This window comes from Orcinus orca, chromosome 18 (assembly GCF_937001465.1).
Source record: "Orcinus orca chromosome 18, mOrcOrc1.1, whole genome shotgun sequence".
NCBI classification, from domain to species: Eukaryota; Metazoa; Chordata; class Mammalia; order Artiodactyla; family Delphinidae; genus Orcinus; species Orcinus orca.
Genome location: NC_064576.1, coordinates 4,099,022 through 4,112,755, shown reverse-complemented (window position 1 = coordinate 4,112,755; position 13,734 = coordinate 4,099,022). Strand labels below are relative to the sequence as shown.

The window sequence follows — 13,734 nt, the reverse complement described above, 5'->3', positions numbered from 1 at the left end:
CATTTTCTCAGATAATTCAATCACAAAACATTTTAAGATTTTCAAGATTTCAGTTTTATCATTCTAAATAAAACTTGCTTTTATCTCCCAAGAATTTTACCCTCTTATCTTCTGCCAAGTAATAGGCATGTCTGCCTATCAAGTGTTTCCAGCTTTTGAGGGAGCAATCAGTGACCGGTTTTGTCTGAAATTAAAGGAGGAAAGAAACCAAAAGAACTAGTAGCTGAAACAATAAGGGTTTAGAAAACAGCAATCAAATGTGACCTTTCTGCAGACTAATGTAATAAACAATGTTGCAAGTATACAATGTAGGAGAAAAATAACTGATTACTGATAAAAGTGTGAGCTTTGCTTTTTTATTTACAAACATCACCATATGAACTGTGCGTATTCATTATACTCATTGAATGCTAGGTAACGTTAATGATGTATTTTTCTTGGAGAATTAAAAATTATTACATAAAACTTTATACTGAATAACTAAAATATACACATCTTTTATTTTTCAGTTAATTCTATGATGAACGAGAAACCTTCATATTCTCCCCAGTGTTGTTATATTTACTCACACCCAAATAATAGTTATAAAATGGTTGGCAAAGAAGAAAGCTGGAACTTTTACAGTTACATAAGAAGGCTGACATCCCTAAGTCACCGGTAAGCACCAAGGAAGTGAAAAAATATTTCTGTATCACTCTGAATTCCTGGCAACTGTACAAAAGTAGGGTCAAATGGTTTGCCTCTACATTAGGAACACATGTCTATTGCTCACGGAAGAAAAAACAAGCATCTTTCTTGTGGTAAATTTGGAAAGATAACAAAAAGAATAAATTAACATCACACTAATTTCACCATCCAGATAGAACCACTTTTAACATTTTTGGTGTCTCCCTGTTACTTGTGAGCGGTGGGGTGTGGGTGGAAGAATATGTATTTATCTTTGTGATTTATTTTTACAAAACTGGAAACAGAGGTTATATACAGTTGAAAATGTTAATTTTTATTAACATGTTCTGAATTATTTTCCAAGTCCTTAAACATTCTTCAAAAATAGGATAACAATGTCTTCATGATATTCCATCACATAACTATATCATTGTTTAATTAATCTTATTTTTGACATATAGGTTACTCATGAGGTTTCATCACTATAAACAATAGTGTCCTAAATACCTGTTACTAAAAATCCTACAAATGAGCTTACTAGCTAAATAATGGGAACTTAAAATTACCATTTTCCCTGATTAAGATTAATTATATTTTTCCTGTATAATATATGATAGATGCACAGAAAGCAAATTAAAATAATCAAAATAATTCACAATCCTATCCTCTTCTCAGTTTTTAAATTTATATATAATATTCATTTTTTAAAACATGGGATCCAACCTTACCTAAGATAGGAACAGTCTTATTTTTGTTCCAGGTTCACACTGCCAAATTGCTTTCTAAAATGATTGCACTTCTGTACACTGTTCACAACTGTTGTTATATTCTTAGCTAAAAATAAATCTGTTATTATAACAAAATCAGAACATGTTCATTTTAGAAACATTTAAAAATGCACATAAGCAAACTATAGAAAATTTAAATAACCATCATCCCATTACAGTGAAATGGTCATTGTCATATCTACTTCCAGGCAGAGGAGAAATAGTTGCTAAGAGGGTAAACTCTGGAGTTGAGGTGCAATTTCTGGCTCCATTTGTAAAAACAGTGGGGCCTCCTTAGTTGTGCCTTCGTTTCCTTGTTGAAATGGGGATAATAAGTGTCTAACTCATAGAACGGTTTTGAGGGTAGAGTGGTTATTATATGTGACATGCTCAGAACAGTTCAAGGCCCAGAATAAGTGTCAGTCAGTGCTAAATGTCATTACATCACAACGTCTTAAGAGGAGAGGAGGTGAGCCTTTGTTGTGAGCATGACATCCTGGGTCAAGAGCAGCCCTTACTTGGGAACGTGGAGTAAATACCCCCATGGTCAGCAAGGTTTCTTCACTCTGGCCCTTCAGGGCTAAGGGAATTGTCCAGCAAGGGCTGAACCACAGTGATCCTCTCTCCCAACCTCATGGAGTTTCAGCAACACAGGGACAGCTGAATATTCAGTCCAAGACTTAAAAGACACCTGTGTACGTCTCAGCACTCTTTCCCCATGTAGCCCTCCTCTCTGGTACTCGCTCTCTCACGACCTCCAGCTGTCCATCCTCCCAAATCATCCTTGCCTCCGCAGCCCAAAGAGCCCACCGTGCTCAGCTTAGGTTTTGCTCTTGCGTTGGTTTGGCAATGTGCCTCCAGACACAAAGTGGGGCACCTGTGGGGCTCCCCTCATCTGTCTCCTTTCTGCCTGCTTTCCAGCATCTGAAAAAAATGTTTATTTCACATTTGTCCAGTTTTCCAGTTGTTTACAGTGAGAAAGCAAATCTTCTACCACTGTGGAATAAAATGGAAATCTCACATAAGGTTTTAAGTATTAAAAAAAATCACAAGAAGATATTACAAATAACAACACCAATAAATATTCATCTGTATTATCGTTTTCATGCCTAACTAATAGTCAAGTTCATGGGGATATAGGGTTTCATCTCTCTTAAAACACATATATCAATTTGGTTCATTATAATAATATTCAGTGTATCTATCACAGGGACAGTGTTAATTATTCCTCAAATTCAGTCATGGTCCCACCTGAATATTCTTCACTTAAAGACTAAATTATAAAGTTACCTACCACCTGCAACCCTTATATAAATTAACAAGGGGAAAGAAGATAGGAAAGTACTAGTATAGAGATGATAGATAGATTGATAGATGATAGAAAGATTGATAGATAGCTAGGTAGATAGATGATAGGCACCCCTACACACATAAAGAATTAGCAAGCAAGAACATGGTACATATGCAAACACATATGTATCCAACAAGCAAGAAAGCAGTGATTCTCAGTAGCTGCCACAGTCCTAGTTTCTGTAACTGAGGACTAACTTCCTTCTTTAATGTCCCCTTTGCCCCTTCCTGGAATCTTAGCTAGCTGGTTTCTTTAACTGTTGGAATAACTAGAACTTTTACTCTTGCAGGTTCATTTCATTCTTTCGTAAAACTTCCACGGCCCTGACTTGTTTTGATTGCTATAGTTTTCCATTAACTTTTCCTTTACAATGTAGTAGTTTATGAGATGTCCCAGGGAATCCCTGGATCCCAGACCAGTTCCTCCCCGCCCACACTGTGGAGCAGCCAGCAATACCTCATGACTTCTTTTAACATAACTGCTCAAAGGATACAGATTTCATAGAATCCCCTTTGGTTTTATGTCTCCCACTTGTTTTTGGAGAGAGGGCAAGAGGTCTTCATTTGTGTAAGGGATGCTTTCATCTTATTAGGCCAAATAATCCAACTGTTGTTGCTGTGTGGAATTGCAAATGTGTGTGGACAGTTGTGCGTGAACCCTGAGTATCCAGCATCGTGGCTTGTGCTGGTGCTATGTTATTGTGCTTCCCCTCGAATCTTCCCTCTGTTCTGGAGCTGCTGGAGAGAAAGTGCAGACCCCACTTCTTTGCTGGCTAGCTTGCTGTTAGTTTATGCCAGCAGGGCTGCTAGAGAGAAGAGAGAGACAGGAGGAGGAAGGGGGGCTTCTGCTCCCTAGGTGCTATTTGTCTGCCAGTTTCCCCCCGTAATGACCCTTCCCTTTGGCAGCAGCTCTGGGTTCCAATACCAGCTGGTTCTATTTCCAGAGGTTTTCCTCACTGTCAGACCAGCTACATCACGCTCTTCAGAAACACTAGCCCCAGCTTACAGGCATCTCGTTCTCCTCAGACGTCTGGACCCCAGTTCTGTGAGCCTTTGTCTGAGATCCTGGGGTTTCAAAAGCTGCCTGTCCATCAGCACCATTCCTTAGAGGTCTGGGTCCCAGATGGGCACAGTCTTCCCTGAGCTCACGAAGCGCCAGCCCCAGCTGGACAACCTCCCGGCTCAGATGTCCGGCCCCAGTTCACAGACCTCCTCGACCTCAGCCTCCTTACCAGGAGTTCCAGGTCCTGATAATGCCGACCTCTTCTACTTTCATCACCCGCTCGTGGAGTGTATGTCACTGTGGCACCTCGCCTGCTCCTTTTTGTCTTCCAGTTCTCCGATTCCTGTTTAGCCGATATCCTGTGTTAAATTATCTCTGGCTAAAAAAAAATTGGGCTTTTGTTTTCCCCAGTCGATTCTGCCTGATACAGAGGTCGAGCCCCATAATTTGAAAGCATATTATTTAGAGCAATCTTTAAACATAAACATATCACAGCTATACTAAGTTTTCCTTATTGATACTAAAAATGCTTCATAATTTTTTTTACAGTAGTCTCTTTAGAAACAAAACTGGGCCATATGATACCCCCTATTCCTTAGGCAATTATGTTAATAGATATTATAAGAATCAGCGACGGACTTTTTCTCAGATTGTGGGCAGCAGACAGATAATTAACTTTTTTTCTTACACCAAATACATTTCTAATAATAATATAATCGTGATATCACATTGGGTTTTTTCTTTGTTTGTTTGCGGTACGCGGGCCTCTCACTGTTGTGGCCTCTCCCGTTGCGGAGCACAGGCTCCAGGCGCGCAGGCTCAGCGGCCATGGCTCACGGGCCCAGCCTCTCCGTGGCATGCGGGATCTTCTCGGACCGGGGCATGAACCCGTGTCCCCCGCATCGGCAGGTGGACTCTCAACCACTGCGCCATCAGGGAAGCCCAGCATTGGCATTCTTGAAAACCCACCAACTGATTTCCATCACACTACTTTAGAGGATGGATTTTTAAATCATGGCTCATGTAACAAAAGTAATGATTGAGAAATCCCGAAAGGATTCACAGGATTCTAGGAACTCCGTAGCCAAGGATAGCACTAACGAAAGACCATCTCCCTCTAACTTCTCTGGGACTTACCCAGGTCTACAGGGCTGTGAGTAAAGCCAACAATTCCACGAATCCATTCTCTACATTTAGAACACTCCTCAAATTTTGTGCCCAACGTAACACTGTATCTCCTGTATCTCTCTGTATATACAGAGAGGAGGAACACAATGTCAGTTCATAGTCGACTCGGATAGTTTATCTCCACAGTTCTTACTGCTGAACCGTCAACCCAGTGAGGAGAATAACCGGGAGGGGATAAAGATCAGGTTCACCAATGGCAAGTGTAGCGAATGGCGCTTAAGTTTGCATCTGTGGCAAAGGCTGGCTCATGGGAACCGGGGTAATGGGTAAAAACATTCTTTTGGCAAAAAATGCTGCACTAAAAAAGATAAACTACCTATCTTTTCACACCACATTAAGTTATTTTTCTTCCACGTTGATACATCTCTAAGCCCACTTCTGGACTCTGGCAATCTAATTTTCTTCAGCACAAATACGTGGAGGTTTGCCTCAACTTTGCTTAGTTCTTGAAACTGGTTTCATGGTATTCTATTCCTAAATCTTTTATCAGAGGGCTTCTTAGATCACCTCTTCCAATATGATCAATTGATCAATTTTCTCTTACTTTTACTAACGTTTTAATTATTTTGCTTTCTCCCAACAAAGTGCTTCAACTTCCTCCTCTCCTCTCTTTTTTATCTTCTGAAGCAATAAATCGCCATTTCCTCATGTGTAAAATAGTAGTGTTTGGGGGAGAATGGATACATGTATATGTATGGCTGTCGCTTTGCTGTACACCTGAAACTATCACAACATTGTTAATCGGCTCTACTCCAATATATAAAATTAAAAGTTAAGGAAAAACGGTATGGATTTCTGGATTTTATGCCCTTGTCAATGACAAGAAAACATTCGATAGGAATTTGTTTTATAATTACCTTTAAGATACTGGATTTAAACTTTATGTAAATAAACCATAAGAAAATATTTTTAAATGTTTCACTACACAAAAAGTCCTAGCACCTGAGTCATCATATCCATGTTCTTTAACCGGCTAATTCAGTATGAAATTTTGGCCTCAGAAAATATGCTATCGATTTTATTTCTCAAAATATAACTACAGGGCTTCCCTGGTGGCGCAGTGGTTGAGAGTCCGCCTGCCATTGCAGGGGACGCGGGTTTGTGCCCCGGTCTGGGAAGATCCCACATGCTGCGGAGCGGCTGGGCCCGTGAACCATGGCCGTTGAGCCTGCGCGTCCAGAGCCTGTGCTCCGCAACAGGAGAGGCCACAACAGTGAGAGGCCCACATACCGCAAAAAAAAAAAAAAAAAAAATACAACTACAGATAGTCTCTAATTAGTGTCCTAGTATATGCCTTGTACTTTTTAGGATGGGTCACATCAATAAGGTCAGGAGAAAAGCTAAGCAAGTTGAAGAAAAAGATATTTACCAGATTTGAAATTGTTTTCAAGTTTCCAGACTAATTTATTTTCCTTGTTCCAGAGGCAGTCTTTTAGAATTCCACTTTTACCATGACAATATTGTGGATCCCTGCACAGGCATGGGATTATCTTAGTTTATTGCTTAAATAGGTAACTTGAAATGGAAATGGTGCTGTGGGCAGCTTGTTTATTTCACATCCTCCCTGCACTCTACCTGGGTCCCCGCTGCCTCTGTTTGTTACCTGGCAGGTGTCTCCCTTTGCAAGCAGGTCACCCCTGATTGCCCACCTAAGAGCAGCTGGTGAGCAGCTGGATGGCTCCCAGTGTCCTCTATTCTCTGGAATCGATACTATTTAAAGTTGTTTTCTTTCTTTCCTCTTAAGCCCTTTTCACCAGCTGTAGGCAGGCTTCATTCCATGCTGTATCACCCCTGACATTTGACAGAAAAGATAGAATTTCAATGTTATGAAACCACAGCACGCTGCTGCCACTTCTTCCTGCAGGGTGTTCCTGCCCAGTGATTTAACAGACCTGTTTGGACAGGGTGTGAACGTAACAAGGCAAAACTATTGCTCTCTGAAAAGCTGTTGATTTTCTCCCAGACAGAGCTCAGAAGTGTTATGCAAATTAAAGACAAATGCCTTCTTTCTTAGAACCCAATATATTTATTGTGATACTGTCCCTTTACATGCAAACACAAAAGTCTCTTTGTTACTTGGCAAAACATCTAAGCCACAGTGATTGAGGAGCATGTCACTGAGGAGTGTGTCACTAAAAGGCACCTGCCAGTGCACTGGGGTAAAGGATGATGAAGCTCAGTCTCCAGGTATATACATTTTGAACTAAATTTCAATAACGTAACCAAAATACAAAAAGGGCTCCTTAATATCAATCAGTTCGTAAACTAATAGTTTAATTTTCAGTATAATCTGAGCTAAATATTCCCATTCTAAATGCCACATAATACAACATACTTGGATCATGGTTCTATAACCACCTTGCATTATGCTGGAGGAATTATTAGTGCCATTTCTATGCATATTACTCAATCAATCACAACAGTACCTACAGTGAGAGACAAAAGCCAGCACCTTCATGTGCAAAATAAGATGAATATTTTAATATTCATAAAATACTAGGGCCTTTGTCAGGCAATATTTCTGAAGATTTTATGTTAAGACAATGCCTACTTATATCTTAGGAAATGCCACATCATAATTTTAAATATTTAATTTTACAGCAGGTAAGTGAAATATTTCTTCATGCTGTATAGAAATAGCACGTACAATAAAAGTGCTAGCTCTGCTTTCATTTCAGGAAATCTAAAATAGTTATTTTTCTGAAACGGTCAAGCCAACTTCAAAGTCATTTTTCGTAGGTCAGTAACAATAATAATCATTATTATTATCTTGCCAGAAGGATATATTATATTGTCTGTATAGAAAGTGCCCCAGTGAAATTTTTCCTGATATATTTTTTTGTTTGAGTGGACATCCTACTAAAAAAAAATGTAATGGCCTTGATATGACATTTTCTAAATTTGAAAGACATGTCTTCAACAATATAAATAATGCTGAGGAAAATAGTATTAATGTTCCTAATAACAATCACTTGCTTGTCAAATACCCTTGAAGCGGAGTCGGTGCAGCTTTTTGCCCATCTCCTCCAAACGCATACGTCAGATCACACACATCAATCAAGAGGAAACTGGAAGCGTTTCAGTGTTTTATTCAGTTTCTCTACCAAAGTCTGTCGAGGTGGGAGGAGTACATGTAAATCGTCCCCCTTATCTCAGCCCCGCCCCCAGCTTCCCAGGGACAGCAGCTGCTCCTGTCACTCTTGCTTCCACACTCACCTCTCAGACCTCCAAAACTCTGACTTTACAATCACTTCCTGACCCCCCCGCCCCCGTCAGCCTTCTACCTTTGTGTATCCTACCTGCAGCCTCTCACTGTGTTTCTCCAAGTCTACATAGTGTTCCCAGTCAAAAAGGCTTCTTCCTCCTATTAGCTTGAGATGAGGGAGGGATGTGAGAATGCTTCATGTCTTATTTGTATGTTTCCTATATGAACACATTAGCAATTTGAGCACAGGTCATAGGAATGTATCTTGCTTCCTCGTAGTACTTCCTTTCCCTCCCAAACAACTCAGCCACTCCTCAGACCACCAGGATGGTGCACACACACATAACATCCACTCCTTGAATTAGGAATTGACACTGCCAAACTCAACTGATTTTGATACATTTTACAACAGTAATTCTCACCTGGGAATGGTATTGACCTCAAAGGGCACGTGGAAATCTTCGTGTCTGTTTTTTTTTTAAATGGTATCAGTTGCTCAGGAGCACGATTGACATCTAGTGGCTCCACAGATGCAAAGAATCATGGCACCCAAATTCCAATCACACCCCTTTGAGAAGCACTGAGTCAGAACACTGAATGTTTCATTCTTTGGAACATTCTACCATAGGGCTGGAAGGGATTGGAGAGAGTATTTTGTTCTTCACGTTGCATTTGATCAGGAATAAACATAACCTTACAGAATCGGGGAGTCCAGAAGAGAAAACATTGGGAGGATTGGAATTTCAGAGCAGGAGGAGGACCTGAGAGGACAGAGAGGAAGGACACCAGCCGGCTACTATGTAGCGTGGGGAAGCTTCTGAGGAAGGTAAGTGAAAGGACTTACACTTCACCGCCAACCTGATTCAACTAATATTGCTTCTCCTGGAGTGGAGGCTCTCCCGGCAGCTACATCCCGATCTTGTACAGTTGCTAAAAAGAGTAAAAGTAGGATCTTGAATAGATATCTGCACTATTCATAGCAGCGTGTTTCACAAAAGCCAAACCATGGAAACAACCTCGGTGTCCACTGACTAAAGAAGATGTGGCATATGTATGTACAATGGAATATTATTCAGCCACAGGAAATCCTGCTGTTTGCAACAATGTAGATAAACCTAGAGGACATGATGCTAAGTGAAATTAGCCAGAAAGAGAAAGACAAATACTATATGATCTCACTTATATATGGCATCTTAAAAAAAAAAGGTCAAACTCAGAGACACAGAGAGTAGAATGGTAGATACCAGTGATGGAATCAGCGGTGGAAGTTTGGGATGGGAGATGTTGGTTGAAGAGTATAAGCCTTCAGTTATAAGATGAATAAGCTCTGGGCATCTAATAGAAGGCATAGTGACTATAGGTAATAATGCTGTGTTTTGTACTGGAAATTTGCCAAGAGTAAACATTAAGTGATTCATTACACAGGAAAAAAGGTAACTGTGAGGTGATGGATGTGTTAACTACCCTGATTACCTAATTGTGGTAATCATTTCACAACGCATACATACATCAAATCATCACATGTACACTTTAAATACATACAGTTTTGTCAATTAGATCTCAATAAAACTGGAGAAAAAGAATAAAAATACATCAAACTCTGTTCTGATCCTCTGATAATACTGGATTAGGGTTGTCTACCCTAATGATTGGATTTGATTACCTCTGTAAAGACCATACTTCCAAATAAGATCACATTCTTAAGTGATACTAAGGGTTAGTACACCAACATATCTTTTGGGGGATATAATCAACCTGTAATAACAAGAAGTTTCTGCATCTTTTTACTTAAGAGTATTTTTTAAATGGAAAACTCCATATAATTTTAAAATTATATTTAAATTATTTTACCTATTACTAGAAGGTCAGTAATTTTTAAGTAATCTCAGGAGCCAGAAGTTCTGAAATATTATTTTGTCCTATTCTAACTGTACTGTGTACACAGATGGAGGGTATCCTTGTAAAATAAAACCCCAAAATACCTAAAACAAAACAAATAAAATCATATTCCAAGTATTCCAACAAAAATTCCAATATTTTAGTTGGGGGTGGAGGTGGAGATGAGATATTCCTAGAAGTATAAGAAACAGTTCATTTTAAAAAATGATTAAATTGACAAAAATAAAAGGTTATTCTTTTTTTTTTTTTTTTTTTTTTTTTGCGGTACGCGGGCCTCTCACTGTTGTGACCTCTCCCGTTGCGGAGCACAGGCTCCGGACGCGCAGGCTCAGCGGCCATGGCTCACGGGCCCAGCCGCTCCGCAGCATGTGGGATCCTCCCGGACCGGGGCACGAATCCGTGTCCCCTGCATCGGCAGGCGGACTCTCAACCACTGCGCCACCAGGGAAGCCCAAGGTTATTCTTAATATTAAGTGTTGGGTTTTATTTGCATGTATGAAATAAAATTATTCAGCAATAAACGGGAATTAAAACAAAGCAAATTAAAAAGAGAGTTAATGCACTAGAGAATGGGTCTGAACAAATTGTCCAGAATATAGGACAGATGGACAAAGAGATAGAAAATATAAAAGAGAGGTTTATGTAAAATGCTCATTTACAATAGAAGGCTGAATAAATATTGTGATCTCTAAGAAAAAAAGGTTAGGAGACATGGAGGAAGGAGTGAGAACATCAGAAAAAATATCAACATATCAAAGAATCCCAGAAGAAGTTTAAAAAAAAAATGGCAAATGGATCAGTGGCAATATTTGAAGAGATAAAAAATTGAGAATTTTTCAGACCTGAGAAAGAAGCAAACCCACAGATGAAGAAGCCCAAGGAAGCACAGCAGGGACAGTAAACACACACACACACACACAGAATATTTCCTTGCTATATAGCTAATTGATTTTCTTGCCACATATACTATATTTTGTTTGCTAGTTGAAGGTCTCCATCATGTTCGTACCTCTACTAAGGTGACTTTTATTTACACATTCCTAACAAATTTTTAAATCAAAATTTATATGCCATGAAATGGAATATTTCTTTTCCATACAAAATAGTTTACCTGATTCCTCTACCATTTCCTAAACATACACCTGAAATGGCATTAGTTGGTTTTACCTGAGGGTGTAAACTATATTACTTTGATAGCAACATAAATGATTTTTTTAAAGATTGCTATTCTTGAGCATTCAATTTTTCCATAATATTTACAAATAAAACTGACTTTTATGATTTCCAGGTCCTATGATTTCCTTATCTGTTTCCTACCATTATACTCGTAATTTTGACTCATTTCTCAGTGGCTCAGACTTCAAATAATATTTTCAAGGACTGCACATACGAGCTGAGTTTAATGAGTTAAGTATATGTGGTTGGCATGGATGTATTGATTCAAAATTTGTTTTCACTCAGCATTTGTAGGTATCACATCATTATTTTTCTGGTTTGTTAAATAGCTATGAAAAAGCATGCTGTCACTTTACTTGCACTGTTTTATAAATAACCTTTATTTTTAAAAATAGGAATCTAGTAAACTGGGCAACTGATTATGACCAGGTGTGAATCTTTTCTTTAGTCTTCAACCTCGGTGAGTCCTCTACAAAATCAGATGATAATGCTACTGCATAGCACAAGGTACTCAGTATCTTGTAATAAGCTAGTGGAAGAGAATGTAGGAAAAGCATATATATATTCATATATTTAAAAAATCAGATGATCATGTTTCTCTCAGCATGCAATCCTTCTTTTCCTCTCTATATTTATTACATTTTTCCCTCAGTTCTATTTTTTCTTATAAATTGTATAGGATATGTCATATATCCAATATCTTATATCCCATCTTATAACTTTCATCTACTTATCTTCTTTCTCTCCTTTCTGTGACTGGTACAGAAATGTGTTTTTTAATTCAGTAATTCCATTTCTGTTACTTAAAACCTGTTCTTTAAAATATCGCATTTATATTTTTGCCTTGTGTTAAACCTTTGCTAACACTATCCATTCCAGCTATTCTCAATTTTTATTTTACTATCTCTATAATGACCTGTACTTTTATTATAGGTAATTGTTCTCCTTGAGAACATGGAGAAACTGTGCTGTCATTTTCGTTTTGTAAAAAGAAATCTGTTTCAGAAATCTGGTGTCTCCTGTGTTCTTGGCATATGCTTTAATTTCCTTTTGCGGCAATATTTTTCCATACATCCCAACTGGATTTTTCTCCGCTTACTCAACAATACAAAAAGAAGTCTATTTTGATGGTTGACTCTCCTGCCCTGCTCCCTAGAGCGTCTTTCCAGGCAAGAGCAGCCTGCAACAGAGAGAACAGCAGAGAAAACTGATGTACAAATACCTAGTTTTTTTCACTGATCTCTCTGCTGAGGAGAGCAAGAGGAACGACCAGCATGAGCAGTGCCCAAGATGACCTTGAGAAATCTCCCAGTTCAATATAATCCCATTTATCTGCCATACAAACCATTTCAACATTATTTCAGAGATTTTCCTCTGTCTGAATCTTCCCAAACTGCACCTCAATTTTTCTTCTCTTGTGGTTGCAAAAGCATAAAACCTGCACAATTCTTTCCTTTTTTTATTACTGTCTCATTCTTATGTCTAAAAGTATCTTGTTGAATACGTCTTTCTATTCACTTCTAATGACATGGCCCATTCTATTTTTACAAACAGAGCATAATATTTATTTATATTTCCAAACATGCAAGTGCGTAATTGAAATGAGGAGGACAAGAAAATAAGAGACTGGAATGTTACAGGGATAATCTACATGGACACTGAAAACAACAAAATGAAAACAGGAAAGAATAACGAGTGAAGTGCTAAAATCTTTATGTGACGAGAAGAAAACCGGAAGCCTGTGGGTAACTGTTACTAACCCATTTTCCACAAGAAGGAATTAAAGCACAAAGACATTAGTAGCTGCCCTAAGAGAAGCAGAGCCTGGATTGGAACCCTGGAGTCCAGCTCCGGTGCCCGTACCCTTAACCCTTACCTCTCCAGGTAGGAGAGGACAACATCTGGGACAACGCTGGCCATCACCTTCTTTCACGGGTAGGTCTTATCAAACCAGGAAAAGCACCATCATGACTGATAACTCTGTAATACAGTTTCTGTGTGTGTGTGTTTTTTAACATCTTTATTGGAGTATAATTGCTTTACAATCTTGTGTTACTTTCTGCTTTATAACAAAGTGAATCAGCTATACGCATACATATATCCCCATATCTCCTCCCTCTTGCGTCTCCCTCCCATCCTCCCTATCCCACCCCTCTAGGTGGACACAAAGCACCGAGTTGATCTCTCTGTGCTGTGCGGCTGCTTCCCACTAGCTATCTGTTTTACATTTGGGAGTGTATAGATGTCCATGCCACTCTTCCACTTCTTCCCAGCTTACCCTTCCCCCTCCCCGTGTCCTAAACTCCATTTTCTACATCTGTGTCTTTATTCCTATCCTGCCCCTGGGTTCTTCAGGACCATTTTTTTTTCTTTTAGATTCCATATATATATGGAATATGTATATATATATATATGTGTGTGTGTGTGTGTGTGTGTGTGTGTGTATCTGTGTGTTCGCATACGGTATTTGTTTTTCTCTT

The 13,734-nt window shown here is 39.0% G+C and overlaps 1 long non-coding RNA gene across 2 annotated transcripts in view; it reads left to right on the top strand.

Annotated features, from left to right (window-relative positions):
* The window catches only part of LOC125961996 (uncharacterized), a 36,550-nt gene extending 27,543 nt beyond the window's left edge, over positions 1 to 9,007 (top strand). For both annotated transcript variants that reach the window (XR_007473249.1, XR_007473248.1), the window contains 2 exons: positions 510 to 657; positions 8,880 to 9,007. This is a non-coding gene — a long non-coding RNA (uncharacterized LOC125961996). The remainder of the gene's footprint in view (positions 1 to 509; positions 658 to 8,879) is intronic.
* Positions 9,008 to 13,734: the final 4,727 nt, after the last annotated feature.